The sequence below is a fragment of the Oryx dammah genome, unplaced genomic scaffold, assembly GCF_014754425.2.
Source record: "Oryx dammah isolate SB20612 unplaced genomic scaffold, SCBI_Odam_1.1 HiC_scaffold_19, whole genome shotgun sequence".
Classification (NCBI taxonomy): Eukaryota; Metazoa; Chordata; class Mammalia; order Artiodactyla; family Bovidae; genus Oryx; species Oryx dammah.
The window spans coordinates 26,306,586-26,330,065 of record NW_024070203.1 but is presented as its reverse complement, the minus strand read 5'-3'; positions in this window follow the sequence as shown (position 1 = coordinate 26,330,065).

The following is a 23,480-nucleotide window of genomic DNA, read 5'->3' as shown; positions in this document are numbered from 1 at the left end:
ATTAACTTACCCAGAAAGCTTATCTGCATTTTAATGGGAGAAGCAGGCATCTGATCCTAGCACTGGAAACTTCCTACAGCATGTGTATGGGCTGCCCTGTTGATTTATGGAGGTAGCATTCCTAGATCCTGCCTTTTCTATGTGTTTATTAGAACTGATTAGGCAAAATTAGACTTCAAACTGAATTAAGACTTCAAGAAAATGTTGCTTTCAAATTTTTCTTCTGCAAATCAGAAAGAAATGCCTGTAGATACAAGATACTTTATCATTGTAAATAATCAGCCTCATATACTTATATTAGCACATTGCAATTTACAAGGCACTTCTCCATAAGTAATCTCTTTAGATCCACGTAAAATTCTTTAAAGTAGGCAGGGCATATGTTATCACACAGATAATCATCTACAGATGAGAAAACTGGGTTTGAAGAAAAAGATTGCCTAATGTCACCAAAGAATAAAGTCAAAGCTGGCTATTCTGACCCCTTGTAATACTATTATTATCCAACCAAGAGCCAAGAACACACTAGGCATTTTTGAAGCTGTGGCTTTTTTTCAGGAACCTTCGCATTTTCTTTCCCTGCGGTAGTGAAAGGCTAAAATGGTATTAACTATGATGGCATTGCATTTTAGGAAGCACTTCGGAAAGCTAGTGCAGGCATGGCCTCAGGCTTGCAAGAACTTTAATCTGGATTGGAACTAGGCATACAATCATTGAATCATTTATGGCTCACAAAGGGGATATCTGAATATATGTTGAAATGAGAGCAGAGACAATAACTTTCAGTGAAATTTCAACTAATAACATGTCCTTATGAGCTAGAGAATAAGCAGCTTTTATGGTGAAGATAAAAGCTCAGCTGGTAAGGAATCCGCCTGGAATGCAGGAGACCCCGGTTTGATTCCTGGGTCGGGATGATCCTCTGGAGAAGGGATAAGCTACCCATGCCAATATTTATGGACTTCCCTGGCAGTTCAGATGGTAAAGAATCTGCCTGTAATAAGAGAGACCTGGGTTCAATCCCTGGGTTGGTAAGATTCTCTGAAGGAGGGCATGAGAACCCACGCCAGTATTCTTGCCTAGAGAATCCCCATGGACAGAGGAGCCTGGCGGGCTACAGTTCATGGGGTTGCAAAGAGTTGGACATGACTGAGTGACTAAGCAAAGCACAGCATAGCATATGGTGAAGACCACTATAAGCAAAGACGTTTACAGGATTAACAGCATTTACAGGCAAAAGAGGAAAGGGAGGGGTGGGATATTCAATGAAAAAATAGCTTAAGCATAGACAGAGTAGACCATATGCTTTAGAGCTATATTAATTAGTATTAAAGGTTGCAATGAATACAACCTCTTGTATTGATTTAAGAGAGGAAGCTCTGAATAAGATTATTAGAGATCACATGTGTATCACTTTTTTTTTTAAGGGAAAGGGTTTAAGTTTTATCTGAAACATCAAAGATTTACAACCAAATAAATAGCTGAAGGAAAATTATTAAATACACCACATATTATATTATATTTAGATAATAAATTTAAGGTCATTAGTTAAATTTCCTAATTCAAAAATCTACAATTTTTAAAAAATTTTAATCATTATTGGAATATAATTGTTTTGCCTTCTTATACAGTTCATGGGGGTATTCATAGCAAGTATACTGGAGTGGTTTGCCATTCCCTCCTCCAGTGGATGAGACAGGTGGATGGTATTACCAATTCAATGGACATGAACTTGGGCAAACTCCAGGAGATGGTGAGGGACAGGGAAGCCTGGCATGTTGCAGTCCATGGGATTACAAAGAGTCAGACATGACTTGGTGACTGAACAACAACGATAGTTGGTTTACAGTGTTAGGTTAGTTTCAGGTGTATAGCAAGTGAGCCAGTTATACAGACACATATATCCTCTCTTTAATCCTCTGCAATCACCTCTATGGGAAAATAATCTTAAAAAGTGTGCATCTCTTCTGAACAAGTTATGCCAGTTTCTCCATCTGTAAATGGAGATGATATTAGCACCAACTTCACAGAGTTTTAGGAGAACTAAATAAGATATTTCATAAAAAGGCCTTCATTAGAATAGTACCTATACTAAATTGATATTTTTTAAATGCTGCTATCTGTTTAACAAAAATGTCAGTAGGTAGGGAGGTGGTTGAATTTGGAGTATAGATAAAATAACCATGTGATTTATCATTTGAATAATTTAGCCCTTGAAATGAAAGGAGATGCTATTAATGGTTATGCCAGGGAACCAAGTATAAGGGAGGAATATTCAAGACAAATCAGAAGGGGTTGTGACTCTACGTACAAGAAACCCTACTCTAATTTTTTTTCTTGTTTATTCAAACTTTCCAGGTGTATCATAAACAAAATCCCACAATTAAATAGCACTACATAAGCAAAGATATTGTAAGCAATTTCTGTAATATGATCCAAAGCTTTGAACTTTGAACCAAGAATGTCAAAGGTGAAAAAGAGTTTAGATCACCTAATATTCTTTTCAAGGGGCTTAGTGGTAAACATCCACCAGCCAGTGCAGGAGATGCAGGGAACACCGGTTCGATCCCTGGGTAGGGAAGATCCACTGGTGAAGGAAACGGTGATTCGCTCCAGGATTCTTGCCTGGGAAATCCCATGGATAGAGGAGCCTGGTGGGCTACAGTCCTTGTGCTCTTAAAGAGTAGGACATGCCTTAGAAGTGCCAGAGCACACATGCAAATATTCCTTCTACAGTTTCAGTTTCAGAAGGGACCTCATGGAATATGGGAGCTGATAGAGCAACTGTGATTTTGCTAGGTAACACTGACACAAAGGACCTACAGCTAGAAGTGGACAGAGCTTTTGGAGTTCATCTCACAGATTTCTAACTATTGTGAAAGTCTGAGGTTTATTATACAGGTGAGGAAACTGCTCCATATTAACTGAGGCCCTTATTGAAGATTTCCTAACATCTGATTCAGAATTTCTTTTTCTCACACATCAGCATTACCAAAAATATGCTCCATAGAACACTAGTCCTAAAAGATGTTCCGACAAACAAGGAGGGAGGGTGGGGATGGGAGGAGGCCAGGGTTGAGTAAGCTTAGGCAATGTTGCTTATTATATTACTCTTAGAAATCCACAATTTACATTACTCTGGCAAGTGCTTGAGTGAAAAACCAATTTGTTTTTGTTCAAACCAGTATTTCCCAAGTGTCTTTTATCACAAACCATTCTATCACTCAATATAAATTAACATTCTGTAGAATTAGTGTTCTGATGGTTCATGCTTTGCAAAGGACTATACAATACAATTTAGCATCTTATGAAAAACCTCCAAACCAGTAAGAACAAGAAATAAATAGATCATTATAATATTTTGTCACTTTATATGGGTTTGTTTATGTGCAGTCATAAAATTGACATGACTCCAGTCAAATTCATTCTTTTAATTAAGTAACATATTAAACTTAAGACAATTGGATATACTTAACTGATCATTTCCTTATTATTGAAAAATATACTTTAACTCTATCTAAAGCAATTTTAATATGATAAAATAATTTTATCTTAATTAAATATTTTATAACCTCAAAAATGGAAGAAAACACTTGAATATTTATTTTTACCTATTGAGTGAGAAGGACTTTAAATTTTTTAAATCAGTAAAAGAATGCCTAAGAACATAGAGATTACCTTCAAAAATATTATATTTCAGCAAAAAATAAAGCCTGTTAAAGACATAGTAAAAAGGATTTATAGTTAAGTATAACAGCAAAAGATACCTATCTTAAGCATATAAATGACTTATGTAAGTTTTAAAAACCATATAAACAAACAACAACAAAACCCATTAAGAGAACAACAGAAAAAAAAAAAAAAAAGGACCAAGGATCTGAATGAAGAAAACAGAAATGGAATGAATAAAGGATGTATTGACACATCCAGCTTTGCTATAGGCTAAACTTCTGAAAGTGAAACAGGAGAGTGAAAAATTTGGCTTAAAGCTCAACATTCAGAAAACTAAGATCATGGCATCTGGTCCCATCACTTCATGGGAAATAGATGGGGAAACAGTGGAAACAGTGAACTGAACTGAAAAATCACTGCAGATGGTGACTGCAGCCATGAAATTAAAAGACGTTACTCCTTGGAAGGAAAGTTGTGAACAACCTAGACAGCATATTAAAAAGCAGAGATATTACTTTGCCAATAAAGGTCCATCTAGTCAAGGCTATGGTTTTTCCTGTGGTCATGTATGGATGTGAGAGTTGGACTGTAAAGAAAGCTGAGCGCCGAAGAATTGATGCTTTTGGACTGTGGTGTTGGAGAAGATTCTTGAGAGTCCATTGGACTGCAAGGAGATCCAACCAGTCCATCCTAAAGGAGATCAGTCTTGGGCATTCATTGGAAGGACTGATGCTAAAGCTGAAGCTCCAATACTTTGGCCACCTCATGCGAAGAGTTGACTCATTGGAAAAGACCCTGATGCTGGGAGGGATTGGGGACAGGAGGAGAAGGGGATGACAGAGGATGAGATGGCTGGTTGGCATCACCGACTCGATGGACATGAGTTTGAGTGAACTCCGAGAGTTGGTGATGGACAGGGAGGTGCTGCGATTCATGGGGTTGCAAAGAGTCAGACACGACTGAGCCACTGAAATGAACTGAACTGAACTGAAACTTCTGAATGCATTGCCTCTGCTAAGTCACTCCTCATATATCCACTTCTATCTTCATAGCCCAGCTGCATAACTGTGCTTCATGGTCTGCATCTTAAAGCAAAAGCATCCACATGGGCCATTGCAAGTTATTTTACAATTTTCTTTTTTTTCAGACTTACACCTTAAAGTCTATCGGTCAACTTAGGTACATTCAGTTTGCAACACAGACACAAAAGAAGGGGACTTCTGTAGACATAGTGATCCTGGAGTAAACTTGCTTTTAAGCATGGTGGTGGTGATGGTTTAGTCACTAAGCTGTGTCTGACTCTTGCAACCCCAAGGACTGTAGCTTGCCAGGCTCCATGGGATTCTGTAGCCCTCTGTCCATGGGATTCACCAGGACTGGGCTGCCATTTTCTTCCCCAGGGGATCTTCCCAACCCAAGACTCAAACCCAGATCTCCTGCATTGCAGGCAGATTTTTTACCGACTTAGGTATGAGGGAAGTATTCCATATTCTCTGGACATCACTGTATGAACTAATTCACAATAAAAGCCAGACAAAACTTTTATCTCAAACTATCATCTTCCCTTTCCATTGGCAGTCCTTGGGTAGTTTAGTTTCACATTTCCAGTTATTTGTCTTGTCAAATCCTCACTGTTCATCTTCTTGCTTGCTAAGTCACTTCAGTCGTGTCCGACTCTGCGACCCCATAGACAGCAGCCCACCAGGCTCCCCCGTCCCTGGGATTCTCCAGGCAAGAACACTGGAGTGGGTTGCCATTTCCTTCTCCAATGCATGAAAGTGAAAAGTGAAAGTGAAGTTGCTCAGTCGCGTCCAACTCTTCGAGACCCCATGGACTGCAGCCTACCAGGCTCCTCCATCCACGGGATTTTCTAGGCAAGAGTACTGGAGTGGGGTGCCATCACCTTCTCCGGTTCATCTTCTTAAAGCCCCCTTAATAACGATATGTTCAGACAGTCTAGTATCCTCTCCTTGAGAAGATTCAGTCTAGTATCCTCTCCAATTGCAAAAATAGCAATTGTTTATGTTTCCAAGGAAGAGGGACTTAATTACTTTTCCCGGCTACCTCAGTTACCAATTACTGCATTAAATAATACTTATTTAGTGGCTTAAAACAATATTTATTAATAATTTTCATGGTTCTGTGAGTTGACTGGGGCTCAGCTGGGGGTTCTTACTTGGATTCCGTGTGCAACTGCAGCAGACAGTGGCTGAGACTGGTGTCACGTGCTGCTTTATGCCTCGGAGCCTGTAGATAATAGACACTGATGCTGGTGGCTAGGAATGCCTGTGGGCACCCACCCAGGCAGTGCTGGCTGTACTGACAAGAACAGAGACAGTGTTATAACTGGACAGACCCTTGTGATTCTTATTATGATCGTAAGACACACCTTAAGGGAGCTTTGAAAAAATAATATTTATTACTGACAGATCCTGGAGAGTGTGCGGCATGCCTGGGGTCACACAGTAAGGTCAAAGATATGGCGAGAGAGAAAGAGTGCAGACCTGGGTTCTGCCTCTATTGAGGTGGATGGTGGGATGCTTAGGGTTTTGCAGGTTCACTCTTCATTTAAATGAATTTAAAATGCAAGAGTGGGAGTTAAAGTGTGAGGAAGGAAAAATAAGGTCACTCAAGACATCAGTCATCAGGGTCACACAAAGCTTTCTAAAAAAGGGAAACTTCATGGGTGGGGCCAGGTGGCTCTTTATCAAATTTGTGTAGCTGGAAATGTATTTATTGGAAATGGATGTCTTTGAAATGAATGTCTCGGCAATCAAAAGCTTAATGTCAGACATTTATAATACAATTTTAAAAAAAAGCTGATCATCAAGCATGTCCACTGCATGTGTACCCTGGAGTGAGCTCGTTGTGAAAGATGGCTTACACCATGTCTGGTCTCTCGGTGTTCTTCCATGTGACCTCTCTCCCAGAAGAGTGGTCCCAGGTCTTATACAGGATCTCAGCTGCAGCTGCCCAAGTCAGAGTGTTCCAAGAGCCAGTGTTCCAAGAGATCCAGGTAGAAGCTGCAAGGGTACTTATAATCTAGCCTCAAAAGGAACAAACCATCACTTCTGCTGATTGTACTGACCAACAAGTCATACAATCCAGATTTAAGGGGACGGGAATTAAACTTCACTTTTGACACACATGGAACTTGGGGTCATCTCTGGAGACTTTCCCCTTACTGGTATTCACAATCTTGTTTTTTTTTCTCATCTCTATTTTGCTTTTATTTGTGTGTTCCAAGTATTGATAATTCTCTTTCAACTTAGTTCTTCCCCACTCCATCTCCTTTCCCCTGTGTTTCATAGGAATAGAATTCATAGGAATTTTGAAATGAGAGAATGCTGTTCCTAAATGCCAGGGCCCTTCAGCTCTTTCTTGCTTCACTCATCAAGGTGGTTGATATGAACTAAGTTGTGAAGTCACACAGTCATGTCCAACTCTTTGCGACCCCGTGGACCATAGCCTACCAGGCTCCTCCATCGATGGAATTTTCCAGGCAAGAGTACTGGAGTGGGTTACCATTTCCTTCTCTAGGGGAAGCTTCCTGATCCGGGGATTGAACCCGGGTCTCCCGCATTGCAGGCAGACGCTTTACCATCTGAGCCACCAGAGAAGCCCATGAACTAAGTTGCCTGCTATCAAACAGATAGCAATTCAGTCTTACAGCCCCCTCACACAGTACACAGCATGGCACGTGACATGTGATCAGCATCTGTTGACCATCTAACTGACAGAACAGGAAAGAGTGCAGGTTGGGTCATGGGTTAGGACCTGTCCTCAAATCAGCATCAGGTGCCTGCAATGCTAAGGTCAAAAGGAAGCTGAAAAGAGAAATTAGTGGAGTTTGTACTAGGAATGGAACTGATGGGTATGACAAGAGTTTTAGGAAGAAGAGAGTTTTGACACAGACTAAAGTATACGTCCCGCTGTAAACATTACCCTACTTTATAGAGTGATTCAGATGTGCCGTCGTCCAAGAAAAGTAGACGTCTGTTCCTGATCTATGAAATGCATAGTATAATGAAATTGGAAGTGAAGTCATTCAGTCATGCCTGACTGTTTTGACGCTATGGACTGTAGCCTGCCAGGCTCTTCCGTCCATGGGATTTTCCAGGCAGGAATACTGGAGTGGGTTGCCATTTCCTTCTCCAGGGGATCTTTCCTACCCAGGGATCAAACTTGGGTCTCTCACATTGCAGGCAGACTGTTTACCATCTAAGACACCAGGGAATAATAACATCTAATCAATTAATGTCTCAGTGGGAAATTTCTCCTGATTGAGTTGTACACTGGCTAGACAATTGACTGGGATTGACAATAGCAGTAGTGAAGCTAACTCCAAGGGAATTTTCCTCTTTTCCTTTATTTCCTACATCAACAGCTGGTAAACTGTAGCCCATGGACCAATCCAGCTCACCACCTGTTTTTGTAAATAAAGATTTATTGGAACATAGACACACTCATTCGTTTACTTACTGTCTGTGGCTGTTTTCATGCTATAATGGGCTGAGTTGAGTAATTGGTTTGGAAACCATACGGCCCATAAAACTGAAACTGTTTACTAACTAGCCCTTTACAAAAATGTTTGTCCACTCCTGCATTGCATCACTTCTTAGAAAACATTAATTTTTTCCATAGTCTGTGAGCAGTAATTCTATTGTGATCCTAGATTGCAATTTACTGGGCTTTGGGACACTGGGTATTTTACTTGGAAATTATACTGAGAAAGGAAATTAATAAATTACTATAAATTATGGCAGTGGTAGTATTTGATTCTGCCATTTGATTATTCATTTTGAATATTGAGCCTGCTATGGGTCTGAAGCTGGTGCTCACCCTGTTTTTGTTTTATTTGTTCTGTACCCACTCGTCAAGACTTTCCCATTCCCTATGTTATTAAACCTGACAGGAATGACAGCTTATCTCAGGAAGAAAGATGCATAATGAAATCACTAATCCTAATTCTCATCTAGACAAAGCCTATCCCTGTAGTCATGTGAGACCTTCCCAGGTTCACCAAATGTCTCCTTCAGGATTTGGAGTCCAAGCGCCAGCTAATACAAGTAGCTACTATACTTTCTATTCATTGCAAGCACACTCAGTGCTGCTGTCTGAGCTAAGCACTTTTCTTACGTTATCTCACTTATTCTGACAATATGTTATTGTTGGAGGAAGTCTTGGAGAGAATGTGACTACTAGCTGACCCCCTAGGCTGGACCAGGCAATCGGAGGCTCCTTGCCCTCTCCCCTGTCCTTGGAATATACACTCTGTTCCCATAGTAAAAAGCATTTTCAAGGATGAATGCTTGAGAGAGTAATGTGTTGTTGAAACCATCTAGAGAGTGTATGTGATTGAACTCCATTAAGAGTTCTAAATAAATTTTTAAGACTCTGGTAGATAGGAGTGGACATCTTCTTCTCTTGCAGCCACTCAAGACAAGCCTTGTATGTAAATTCCTTTGCTTATTAAACCAGCCACCTAACAATCTGGAGCGGGCTGCCTTGGTCTTCAGTCTCTCCCAGTCCTCCATGTACGGAGACCAGTTTAACAATCAATGACTATGAGGTTAATTTTGTTCCAAACATGTTACAAAAGAAACCCAGACTTCAAATTTTAAGTAATTTGCCTAAAGTTAGTCAGTCAGTCAGTTCAGTCGCTCAGTTGTGTCTGACTCTTTGTGACCCCATGAATCGCAGCACGCCAGGCCTCCCCCTGTCCATCACCATCTCCTGGAGTTCACTCAAACTCACGTCCATTGAGTCGGTGATGCCATCCAGCCATCTCATCCTCGGTTGTCCCCTTCTCCTCCTGCCCCCAACCCCTCCCAGCATCAGAGTCTTTTCCAATGAGTCAACTCTTCACATGAGGTGGCCAAAGTACTGGAGTTTCAGCTTTAGCATCATTCCTTCCAAAGAAATCCCAGGGCTGATCTCCTTTAGAATGGACTGGTTGGATCTCCTTGCAGTCCAAGGGACTCTCAAGAGTCTTCTCCAACACCACAGTCCAAAAGCATCAATTTTTCGGCGCTCAGCTGCCTAAAGTTACACAGTTAGTAAATAGCTAAGTTGTGATTTGACCCCAGTACCATTTGACTTCAAAATCTACACTTTAAAAAATTATGTTAGTTAATAAGGCTCTTTTTCACTATGCAAATGTGTCCCACTGATCTGTTAGTCACGATAGACTTGAGACCAGCGGATAACCTACAGATTCTAACTCTGGCTATATACAGACACCACTTGTTTGCTTGCTTAGTCACTTAGTCATGTCCTAACTCTTTGCGACCTCATGGACTGTAGCCCACCAGTCTCCTCTGTCCATGGGATTTCCCAAGCAAGAATACTGGATTGGGTTGTCATTTTTTTCTCCAGAGGATCTTCTTGACCCAGGGATTGAGCCTGCATACTCTGCACTGGCAGGCGGATTCTTTACTACTGAGTCACCAGGGAAGGCCCATTAGTGTTGGGATATTGAGTCAATCTGGATAAAAGTTAAGGTGGATTTGGGCTTTGGTGTTGCTATGGCTATGGTTATAACCGGTTGCTGTTTTTGTTCAGTTCAGTCACTCAGATGTATCCGACTCTTTGCAATTCCATGGACTACAGCACGCCAGACTTCCCTGTCCTTCACCATCTCTCTAGCAATATTTTGTGTTTAGAGTGGGACTGGTTTGTCAGAGGATTTTTCTCAGTTGATTACTTTACCTTCAGCTTCAGGTTTTTTCTTTTCTCCTGCACTTCAGTACCTGAGGCCCCTCTCGTTCTCTTGTTCTCCCCCATTGGTAGTCCAGCTGGAGTGTCTGGGGGCTTGTGGTGTTCACTCTGCTTCATCCTCCTTCTTAGGCAGGTGTTCCAACCCTGGATCTCAGGAGTGAGACCTTCTTTTTATCTTTACCACTCAGGAAGAGTTAGGTCATAATTCTGCCCCTCCCTCTTAAATGATTGGGCCTCAGAATATATTCCTGCTTCTTCCAAAGTAGGAATGTTTTTTTTTTTTTCCTGTTTGTTTTTATTTTTGTTTTATGCTCCTTTCCCCTATTTGTAGTGGTCTTGACCTATGTCTCAAGGGTAGTGGTCTTTGACTTTTATCCTCCGATACCTTAAGGCTTCTGTTCCATAGAGGAAATGGTGGAGAATAATCCAGACACATCTCTGAGCCTTGCCCTCAACATCTGCTATTCCCCACTTCCAAGGCTGGGTCATAAAGGTTGCTTTATCTACATTCTAATCCTAACTGTAGACTTTCTTGTGAGAACCCAGTGGTGATCTGTGGGTAACAGCTTGCAGATTACCTTGGTTTTAGTGGCTTCCCAGAGCACTATAGTTTATGGTGATGCACACTCAGCCTTGAGTCATTTGTTAAAATTTTCAATTGAATTGTTTCTGGCATGCACGACATCTAACATCTGCTGAGAGTACTTGTATTACAGCTCCCCTTGAAGAGACTTACTTTCCTGAGATTTCAAATTAGTCTTGTAACTTCATATTTTCTGGTCAGTCAGTTCAATTGCTTGGTCGTGTCTGACTTCCTGTGACCCCACGGACTGCAGCACGCCAGGCTTCCCTGTACATCACCAACTCCCGGAGCTTGCTCAAACTCATGTCCATCGAGTTGGTGATGCCATCCAATCATCTCATCCTCTATCATCCCCTTCTCCTCCTGCCTTCAATATTTCCCAGCATATTTTCTGGTAGATTCAGGTAAACTTGTAATGTACAAATTATTCAGATTTATTTCCTAGTAACACTGAAATCTATGTTTTTCCAGATTTTTACATTCGAAATGGAAACTGGAAATTTTACATTTTATTTTGAGAAAGATAGAGAGCCAGTAAAGGCTCTTGAGCTAGGGAGTGAAAAGATTGGATCTATTGTTTTTATTTTAGGGAAAAAAAATTATCCTGGCTACATAAAGTAGAATAGATTAGAAAAAATGGGAGTCCAGAGGCAAATTTGGAGGCCTTCATAATAATCTGGCAAGAGATGAGGAAGCCCAAAACACAGCATGGTAGGGGACTAAAAGATAAAGATATGTTTGAGAGTTTCAGATTTAACAAAATTTCCTGACAGATTGTGGGCGTAGGTGCATGATGCATATTTATGTACTTAAATGTGCTGGACGATGGTGTGAAAAAGAAGGGCGATTCAAAAATTGCGCCCATCTTTTTAATCTAGACAATCAGGAGGTAAAAGAGTCGAGATATTTATTAAGGCTGTAAGGAAAGCAGAGGTATGGAGAGCGTGTGTAGGTGAGTATTATCCTTGGAGAACAGGTGGTCAGTTTCCTGCAGGGACTGTAAAAAACATCACAAAGAATCTCAACAGATCAGTAAATGACTGACACATCAGTAAAGAATAAATGAGTGAATAAATCTATCAGAGCTCCAATTTGGCTCTATACCTATTTAATAAGACTGACTTTTTCCTTTTTCATTCTAACAAGAGCAATAAGCTTTGTGACATTTCAAAGGGACCAGAGGGGAGAATTTGTGTAAGTTGAAACACCCCCATTAAATGTGAGCTGACCCACTGCAACCCTTTCCTGGCTAAGGTGCTTGAGGAAATTGCTCATCCCTTGCCATCAATGAAATTTTCAAATACTGTGTGTTAATTGCATGGACAAGTTAGTGTAATATTCAATTTGTTACAATTTGTCTGACGCCACTTAATAAACTTGATATATCAGTCTCAGATTTGCGGGCAATTAAGAGAAATTCATAGTGTGAAGATATTTAAGTACCCATTTTGAATGAAGAAAAATGTTTAATGCTAAATTTCCTATTCCAATCTTCAGAAACAGAAAGGGATCACTATATTACAAGCAAGATATTATATCATGTTATATCATTATTTGATGGATTTCCCTTTCTTTTCCTTCCTGTAGCAAACATTTATGCAGCCCCATTCTCATCCACTTTGGAGCACTCTCATCATGTGCTTGGTGATTTAGATGCAAATATGAGACTCTTCCTCTTAGAGGAGTTGTAGCTTATTGAGAAAATACAACAAACTTTTGCTCATGTAAAGTGATAAGTGTTAAACTAAGGGGTCTGGGAGGAAGAAGAGAGAACTAACTTGGGATGAAATTCTTGAACTGATTAAAAAAAAACCAATATTCTTCAAAATAATCAACATTAAAAAAAAAAAAAGAATGTGTTTTCTCAGTTGTGTCTGACTCTTTGAAACCCCATGGACTGTATAGCCCATCAGGCTCCTCTGTCCATGAGATTTTCCCAGCAAGAATACTGGAGTGGGTTGCCAAGTCCTCCTCCAGGAGATCTTCCCAACCCAAGGATGGAACCTGCATCTCTTGTGTTGGCAGGCAGATTCTTTACCACTAGGCCAACTACATGTGTCAATTATCCAATTTCTTGAAATATTTTAGACTTTCCTCTTGGAGTAATCTTTAGAGAATATTTGCAACTTACAAGAAAGGTGATGCTTGTCTTTCATTTTTAACAAATTATTCCGACTAGCTCAGTGCTTTCCAAAATGTTATTTCCTTGAATAGTTCCACTCCATGAAACGTGCTTCCATGGCTAAATAAATTTAAGAAAAATCTACATTTGTCTTCCCCTTCTTTGATTTGCATTAGCAGAAGCAAATATCTGAGAAATCCTGTAGAAAAACAAACTACTTAACTTTGTAGGCCAGTGCTTGCTCATCTTTCTCTATTTCATCAAATCTAAGATACCATCTATGGTAAGATGCACAATTAATTTATGTAGAAATTATATAGAAAAAAATTGTCATTTAAGCTGGGATTGGATGCATTCTTGAATGAATTTTTATTTTATACTTATTGAAAGAATTCTTTTAGAATTATTTTGACAAATATTTTATTATATATTGTTCCTGGATATATTTTTATATATGACACTAGTCATAAGAAATTTCTAAAACAAATCACAACTTTTCTGAGTCCCTTTTTATCTGAGTTACTGGCACTCACATTTTCCCACTTAAAATCATTATCTGCATGGCCAAGAATATGCTGCTGTTTTAAGCCTGCTTCATTATCATTCCCATGATTTTTATTCAAGCTACTGACACCTATTTTTCAAGTGTTGAAATATTGTGTAGGAAAAACAAGCATTCAGAACTGCCACCTAGATGATCGTGATATGTACGCGTGTCTTATTCACTCAGTCCTGTCTGACTCTTTACAACCCCATGGACTGTAGCTTGCCAGGCTGCTCTGTCCATGGAATTCTCCAGGCAAGAATACTGGAGCGGATTGCCATTCTCTTCTCCAAGGAAGCTTCCCAACCCAGGGATCAAACCTGGGTCTCTCGCATTGCTGGAACATTCTTTACTGTCTGAGCCACCAAGGAAGACCCAGATGATGGTGATAGTAAGGTACATTTTAATTTTAGAGATGTTAAAATTTGAAAGAAAGAAAATGTGTGTTATAGTATCAGTGAAAACCGTATGCCAAGGCTCCCTGTTCACGTTTCCCATGGAACTATGGTCTTTGGAAGCCTTTGAGAAAACTGATCTAGCCTGTTCAATCAAAGTCGGATTGAAACTAATGACAGCCAATCTTCTACTAAAAAAATATATATATGATCACCCTACATTATAACAACATTAAATACTGAATTCAGAAGGAAACTCCTAGAAGGTAGTATACACAGTTATTGTGAGTACAGGACCTGGAGCTAGCCAACCTCAGTTTGCAGTCTTATTTGGCCACTTACTAGCTCTCAGGTTATGGTCAAATTGCTTAAGCTCTCTAAGTGTCAGTTTCCTTATCTATGAAGTAGGAATAATAAGGACACCAACTATTTAGACTAATTCTGAGATTTAAGCTTTCTTAAAAAAAAAAAAAAAGCTTATAAAGGTCTTAGCACTGCCCGGAATGAACACGTTTTAGCTACTATCTGGCTTTTGTGGCAAGTAGCTACTTTCCTCAATTTAGTTCTGAAAGAAGCTTGGCTATTTCCAAAAATTAAAATGACTCTTAAAGGATTAGTAATATCTCCTGTGAAGAGGTTCCCAGCAACTTGCTACGGGGTCTGGTGATGATTAACGAATAAGGCATTTTAAAAAGTCCTCTTGGCAATGGCAGCATTGTCAAAATGTGTGTGACCTCCCACATGCCTAGTAGGAAAGCAATTAGACTCATTTGCAAAAAGCAGTTCTGGTGTGATTACCACCATATCCCACTGTGCTGTTAGGTAAGTTGGAAAGAAACTGGAGTTCTATTTTCTGCATACTGTTCTCTCACCTCCCAGGTTCAAACTTTGAATCTTATGTGTGACAGCAGGGTAAAACTTCTTTTTTAAAAAGCATGAATTTCACTTACTAAGTATATGACTTGAGCAAGTCAATTAATCTTTCTGAACCCTGATTTTATGTGTAAAATAAAGACAATAAAAATATCTTCCTCATGAGGTTGTTCAGACATTCCATAAGATAACACATGTAAAGCTCTGTAACACATTTCCAGGCATGCTGTAAGCATCGATAAAACAGTAATGTTACTCTTATCATCATTATTATTAGCATTACCATCATTGCATTAATCACTTATTGCAGTAAATTATCACAAACTTGGGGGCTTAAAACCAGGCAAATGTACTTTCTTACAGTTCTGGAGCTCAGAAGTCCAGAATGGGTCTCATAGGGCTAAAATAATGGTGTCAGTTGGACTGGGTTTCATTCCTAAGCTCTAGTGAAGAATCTGTTTCCTTGCCTTTCCCAGCTTCTATAGGCCCCCACACATCTTGGCTTGAGGCCCCATTCCATCTTCAAAGCCAGCCATGCATCACTGCATCACTTTGACATGGCCTCTCCTTCCTTCCTCTTTCCTTTAAGAGATCCTTGTGATCACACTGGGTCCAGTGGGATAATTATCTTTCTCAAACTCAGATACTTAGCAAACTAAATGCCCCTTTGTCATGTAACATGACATATTCACAGGCTCCAGAAATGAAGACACATACATCTTAGGAGTGGGAGCATTATTCTTCCTACCACCAGTCTATCAATTATCTACTACTGCATATCACACTGCCCCAAAAGGTAATTTGCTCATGACAACATTTATCTCAAACTCTCTCTGGATCAGGAATTTGGGTGCAGCTTCACTGGGTCCTGTGATCCAGGGTCTCACAGTTTGCAACCAAGGTGTTCACCAGGGATCCAGTCTTCTCAAGATTTGGCTGAGGTAAGATCTAGTCTGAGCTCAATTAGATTAGATCTGTGGCTACAGGCAGAGTTCAGTTTCTCATGGACTACTGGCCAGGGGTCCCCCTCAGTTTCTTACCACGTGGACCACCTCTTTGGTGGCAGCTCACAACATAGCGGCTGACCTCCTCAGAGTGAGCAATCAAGAGGAGAAACAGAGAGAGAAGGAGCTAATGACAAAAGTTAGAGTCTTTTGTAATAAAATCTCAGAAGTGACATCCCATCACCTTTGCCGTATTTTCTTCATTAGAATCAAGTCACTAGGTCCCGCTTACACTCAAATGCACTGTTCACATAAGCACAGAGTACCAGGTGGCAAAAATCACTGAAAGCCACCTTGAACATCTGCCTAACACAATCACCATTGTTATTGTTCCCATCAAATCCACCCTCTTTACCTGGTCACATTTGAGTTCAAGATCCATTTCCAGCTAATGATAGCAGAACATCTCAGGGAGGAGCCCGAGCCCGGCATTTTTAAAAGCCTCCCTCTGTGATTTTACAGTGCAACCAGCATTGAGAGCCACAGCTCTGTCACTACAATAGTAATTCACGTACCATGCACTGTGACTGCCATTCTGTATTTAAAATCCCTTCGTAACATTTCTGATTATTTGCAGCAGAAAGTAGAAGCTCTGGACTTACTAGTAAGTCCCTCTCTGACTCATGTCTACTGTGGATTTGCTTCCACTTGTTCTCACCTCAGTCACAATATGCACTCCTTTCATATCTCAGTGCTTACATCCTTGCCCAGACATGGGGCTGACTGCCACTTCTGTGCTTGGCAGATGCTATTCTCTCTGCCTACCTATCCCAAGTGACTCCCGAGACACACCTACTTTCTAAAAATGTAATAATTACTCAACAAATTCAAAGGATTTATAAAACATATTTCTAAAAATGCAACAGAAAAAGAACAATGATAAAACATATAGCCACAAACCCACCAATCAGCTTAAGCAAAGAACATTGCCTATAACTTTGAAGTTTCCTGTGTGTCCCTCCTGTGTCCAATACCTTTCTCTCCTTCACAAAGATAATAAAAATCCTAAATGTTGTGTTTATCATCCCCTTTCTCATATTTAAAATTGTAACACATGTGCTTGTATCCCTAAATAATAATGTGGTTTAGTTGTGCATATTGGCATGGAATTACACAGTTATTTTCCCAAGTTTCACCCATATTGTTCCTTGTAGCTAAATACATCCCTTTGAACTATCTTACAGTAACCAGTGCTTTTAAACACATGTCAACTAATTTATCCACTCTACTGTTGATGGACATCTGTGCTGCTTCCAATGTTTCTGCTATTAATGACTCTACTATAAAATTATTTTCTATGTCCACTGGTACCCATGTGAAGATGTTTTTCTGAGGTGTATACCTATGGGTACCTACTGGTTCACTTTATATATGACAAAAGAATGTTTACAGCTCTAGATTCTTACCATCACTTCATATTTCCAGACTTGTTCATTTTGATAGTCTGGCGGATATGATTAGTGACTAACAAGTGGAATACCTTTTCACATGTTTGTTTGTCACTCAAGTTGCCTCTTCTGCAAAGTGCTATCTAAGTCTTTGGTCTGTTTTCCTACCAGTGGTCTTTTTAATTTATAGGAGCTCTTTATATATTTTGAGCTCTAATTATTACATTCTGTGGGTTGCCTTTCATCCTCTTTCTGGTGTGCTTTGATAAGTAGATGCTCTTTTATAATAGCATCAGTTTGACTGATATTCCAAATTATGGACTGTTTTATATTTCTTTTTTAAGAATGTTTCTATACTCAAGGTCAGAAAGCTATTCTCCTGTATTGTTGCCTAAAAGCTTTAAAGTTTTGATTTTCCTATTCACATTTTTAATCCTATGGGTTATAATCTTATATATGGTATAAGGTAAAAGTTAAATCCCATCATTTCCTTATGGTCAATCTCTTATTAGAGCATTATTAATTTATTAATTACATAGTCCATTATTTCTATTTGGAGCCCCAAGACCAATTGTTTCATAAACAAGGTGTTGATTATTGCATAGGCTTCTCTTTCTGGGTTCTTGATTCTGCCCCATTTGTCAAACTGTCTATCATCTGGTGGTTCAGTAGTAAAGAATCCACCTGCGATGCAGGAGCCACAGGAGATTCAGGTTCACTCCCTGGCTGGAGAAGAGTCCCTGAAGGGGGGCATGACAACCCACTCCAGTATTCTTGCCTGAAGAATCTCATGGAAAGAGGAGTGTGGCGGGCTACCGTCCCTGGGGTTACAAAGAGTTGGAAGCAACTTAGCATGCATGCACATACTGCACTATTCATTATAATGGTCTTTACAGATGGGGACCTGGGCACTGGAGTCGAGCAGAAGAGGGATGCAGGGGACCCAAGTCTCGAGTGAAACAAGCGTGCTTTATTTGCAGAAACGCATGTTTATACATCTTCATACAAGGCAGCTTTAGGCAGTAAAAAAATAAAATTGAGCAAAAGCAAAGCCAAGCAAATAACAATTTTCAAAGGGCCAGAAAACATTCCATATCCTGAGTAAGAGGGGCATAACTGAATAGATTGCTAGATTACTTTTAAGTAAAAGGTCACTGAAGGGAGTCACTGAAAGGAATCCAAGCAGGTGCTGCTTCTCGTGATCTCAGTCCTGAGAACTGCGTGCAGCTCTGCTCACTCCTGTTTTCCAGGAACTGATAAGGAATAGAGAGTCCTTGAGAAACAGCACACAAAAGAAGAACATATTGGATTCCTTAAAGTTGAATGTCTCCTGACAACTAATTATGATTGTTATACTTTTATAGGTACTTTTTCTTGATAGTGGAGAAGGAAATGGCAACCCACTCCAGGATTCTTGCCTGGAGAATTCCCTGGATGGAGCCTGGCCGGCTACAGTCCATGGGGTTGCAAAGAGTCAGACATGACTGAAGCAACTTTCCCTCACACTTTGCCTGATAAGTAATTCATATTCCTTAAAAAACATTCTATTATTTGCCCTTTGTGCTTCAAAAAATTTAGACTCAATCAACCATATTTGGGGTTTTACTTGTGTTGTTGTTTTGAGTATTACTCAAATTTTACAGTGTCAAAGGTTGGTGATACTGAGAGAAATTACTAAACACACACACATACACAGTAAAAATTTTACATGTATTTTCCTCAACAATCTAATCAGGGTACTGAATAGTGGGAATGAGGCAAGGTTTCAGGCATTCAGTAGTTAATAGGATCAGCTAGTCTCTCCTCACCTCAGCTGCTGCTGACTCTCAGTAGGAGTGTATCGTGACCTCTTCTAGCAAGATTTGTTTTTTCCAGTCTTCAGAAAGAGATTGGAGTCATCTCACAGCCTGTGGTCAGTGCTCCAAAGAAAACCCAGTGCAGCATTTTCCATGAGACACAGGAGGACAGGTTTTCAATACTGAGTGATACTCAGCAGGCTGTATTTTAATAGCTAAACTTTTACAGCTGCCAGAAGTATGAGTATAGATTCTTATATTTTCTCTCAAATACAAATAACTTGCTTATAGCACTTCATTTTCAGGTGTAAACATATTTTTGTTTTTAAAAAACTCTCCTCAAAAATACATTCAAAAATAAGTTTTGCATTAAAAATAGCTTATGCCATGTCTTAAAGACAATATGATTATAATTTGACAAAATGGGATGAAAATTTTGAGGGATAAAGGGGTAAGACACTTTGAGAGAAAAAAGGTTAAAGACATTTCTACAAATATTTTTTAATTATACAAAGGAACCTAATTACAAAACAGAAGTAGACCCACAGACATAGAAAACAAACTTATGGTTACAAAGGGGAAAAGAGGGAGATAAATTAGGATTTAGGGATTGGCATAAATATATACTACTATCAATAAAATAGATAACCAATGAGGACCTACTGTGTAGCACAGGGATTGACACTTAATATTTTGTAATAACTTATAAAGAAAAGTAATCTGAAAAAGAAGAAGTTTATTTGTATATGTATAACTGAATCACTTTTATGTACCCCTGAAATTAACATTATGAATCAGCTATACTTCAATTTAAAAAATAAATAAAAAAAAAACACTTATCAATAATTGAAATTGTTCTCAATTGATAGAAGAATTTGGAAAGAGTTGTCAACTTTAAGATATTGAGTCTTCCAATCCATGGGTACAATAGGATCCTCTATTTATTTAGATTTTCTGTAATGTTGTTGTTAAAGTTTCATAACTTTCTCCTTAAAAGTGTTTTCTATCTTTTGTTTAATTTATTCCTATTTGTATTTTCATTGGCTCTATTGAAAATTTTAATTTTCAATATACTTTCTAATAAGTACTATTATTTAGAATTATTTGTTGATTTTATATCTATTTTTATACCTAGCAAACTTTCTAAATTCTCTGTAATTTTCTATAGATTCTTTTGCATTTTCAACAGAGCCAATCTTATCATCAGAGGATAATGAAAGTTTATTTCTTCCCTTTCAATCCTTATAAATTAAAAATTATTCTCATCTTATTATATTGGTCAGAGCTTCCAGGAAAATATTGAACAGAAGGAGTGATTACAGTTTTATTATTCCTGATTTAAAGAAAATGATATTGAATATTTACCATTATATATGACATTTTCTGTGTTCTGTTAAGTAGGGTTTATCAGCTTCCTGAAAGTCCTTTGTAATTACTATTTGTAATGAATAAGTATTGAATTATATCTAATACTTTTCTCACGGATAATGAAATGATCTTGTGATTCATTATTTTTCTCCTGTAATTTTATATTTATTTTTTAATGTTAATCCAACTGATATCTAGAAGTAATCCATTTCAATCATAATATGTTTTCTTTAATGGATTTCTGGATTCAGTTATTAGTGTCTTATTTATAATTTTATATTTATGTTTGAGAATTAAGCTGGCCTATAATTTTTTTTATCATATTGCCTTTGTAAGGCTTTTGTATCAAACCTATGATAATCTCACTAAATGTATTGGGTATTGTTTTTTTTTTCCATAATCAGAAATAATTTGTTTAGAATTAAAAGTTTTCCTTAAACATTTAACATATCTTTATGGGAAATATCAGCTATTTGTTTAATTACTTTAATGATTATATCACTATTCAAGTTTCTCTTTTCTTTCTGAGTCAGTTTTAGTAATCTTTTCCAAAAATGTTTTAATTTCACCAAATACTTCAAATTCATTTTTACAAAGTTATTCATAATATCCTCTTACTATATTTCAATACCTATGGTACTTGTATTATTTCCTAATTTTTTGTCATTCATATTGTGTATTTGTTCTTCCTCTCTTTTGTCCGAGATCAATCACAACATAAATGTGTCTGTTAGCTGCATTAGTTTCCCAGCTGCTACAATAAAATAAATTACCACAAACCTGGTAGTTGAAAACAACACAGACTTATTTTTTACAGTTTGGGAAGTCATTATTATGAAACAAATCTCACAGGTCTAAAACCAACATACAGCAAAGCTGCATTGCTTCTGGATGTTCCACAGAAAACTCTTATTGCTCCTTGCCTCTTCTTGTTTCTAGAGACTGTTAGCATTGCTTCATGTATAAATAGTCAGGGTTCTCTAGAAAACTATAAATATATACATACGTATAATTATATATACATTATAACATTATATGTATAATTATACATATGTATTGTTGTAAGGAATTGACTCATGCAATTATGGAAGCTAAGAAGTTCCAGGATCTATAGTTAACAAACTAGAAACTCAGCTGGAAGGCAGATGGTGTAGCTACAGTCTGGATCTAAGTATGACGGTCTAAGAACAGGAAGGTCAATAGTGTAAGTTCCAGTCTGAACATCAGCAGTCTTAAGACACAAAAGCTAATGCTTCAGTTCAAGTCCAAAGGTCGGAAAAACAATGTGCGGGCTCAACCAGTCCAGCAGGAAGAGCTCCTTCTTATTCAGCATTTTTGTTCTAGTCAGGTCTCCAGTTGATTGGATCGGGTCCACCCACCTGACAGAGCAAATCTGCTTTACTCAGTCTATAAATCCAAACACTAATCTCATCCAGAAACAACATCACAGACACATCAGAATGTTTGACCAAATGTCTGGGCACTCTTTGACCCAGTCATGTTGACACATAAAATTAATCATCATCCTTGGCTTGAAGCCACATCATGCCAAATTCTGCTGCGGTTGTCATTCTGCCTTCTTCCTTTGACTTTCCTTCCCTACAGGACCCTGTGATTACACTTAGGGCACAACCAGACAACTGGGGATAATCTCTCATTCCCAACATTCTTAACCTAATCATATCTGCAAAGTCTTTTTTTTTCCCATATAAGGTAGTATTTTCAAATTCCATGGATCAGTATATGGATATATTGGGGAGGGGCATTAGTCAACCTACCAAAAAAAGAGGAGTCTTTTGAATCTGTTGATTCTATTTTTACTTTTTGTTATTGCTTCCATTTGCATGATATTAATTCATTTACTTCTTAACTTCTTTAGTAAGATGCTACATTCATTATATTTAGTTTTGTTTGTTTGTTTGTTTTGCATTTCTAATATCAGAACTGAAAGCTAAACATTTTCCTCCAAATACTGTTTTAGGTACATCCCACAAATTCTGGTATATAGAACTTTCATTATTACCAGAGTACATCATGAGGAATGCTGGACTGGAAGAAACACAAGCTGGAATCAAGATTGCCAGGGGAAATATCAATAACCTCAGATATCAATAACCTCAGATATGCAGATGACACCACCCTTATGGCAGAAAGTGAAGAACTAAAGAGCCTCTTGATGGAAGTGAAAGAGGAGAGTGCAAAAGTTGGCTGAAATCTCAACATTCAGAAAACAAAGATCATGGCATCACTTCATGGCAAATAGGTGGAGAAACAGTGGAAACAGTGGCTGACTTGATTTTGGGGGGCTCCAAAATCACTGCAGATGGTGACTGCTGCCATGAAATAAAAAGATGCTTACTCCTTGGAAGAAAAATTATGACCAACCTAGACAGGATATTAAAAAGCAGAGACATTACTTTGCCAACAAAGGTCTGTCTAGTCAAGGCTATAGTTTTTCCAGTAGTCATGTATGGATGTGAGAGTTGGACTACAAAGAAAGCTGAGCACTGAAGAACTGATGCTTTTGAACTGTGGTGTTGGAGAAGACTCTTGAGAGTCCCTTGGACTGCAAGGAGATCCAACCAGTCCATCCTAAAGGAAATCAGTCCTGAATGTTCATTGGAAGGACTGATGTTGAAGCTGAAACTCCAATACTTTGGCCACCTGATGTGAAGAGCTGACTCATTTGAAAAGATCTTGATGCTGGGAAAGATTGAAGGCAGGAGGAGAAGGGGATGACAGAGGATGAGATTGTTGGATGGCATCACTGACTTAATGGACATGAGTTTGAGTAAACTCCAGGAGTTGGTGATGAACAGGGAGGCCCGGCATGCTGCAGTCCATGGGGTCACAAAGAGTTGGACACGACTGAGCAACTGAACTGAACTGAACTGAATTAATTAAAATTCTTGCTTTGATTTCTTCTTTGACTCCTGAGCAATCTGCAAGTGCGTTTCTCAATTTCCAAGCACATGGCAGTTTTCTGGTTTTCTTTTTGTATCGAAGCTAATTGCA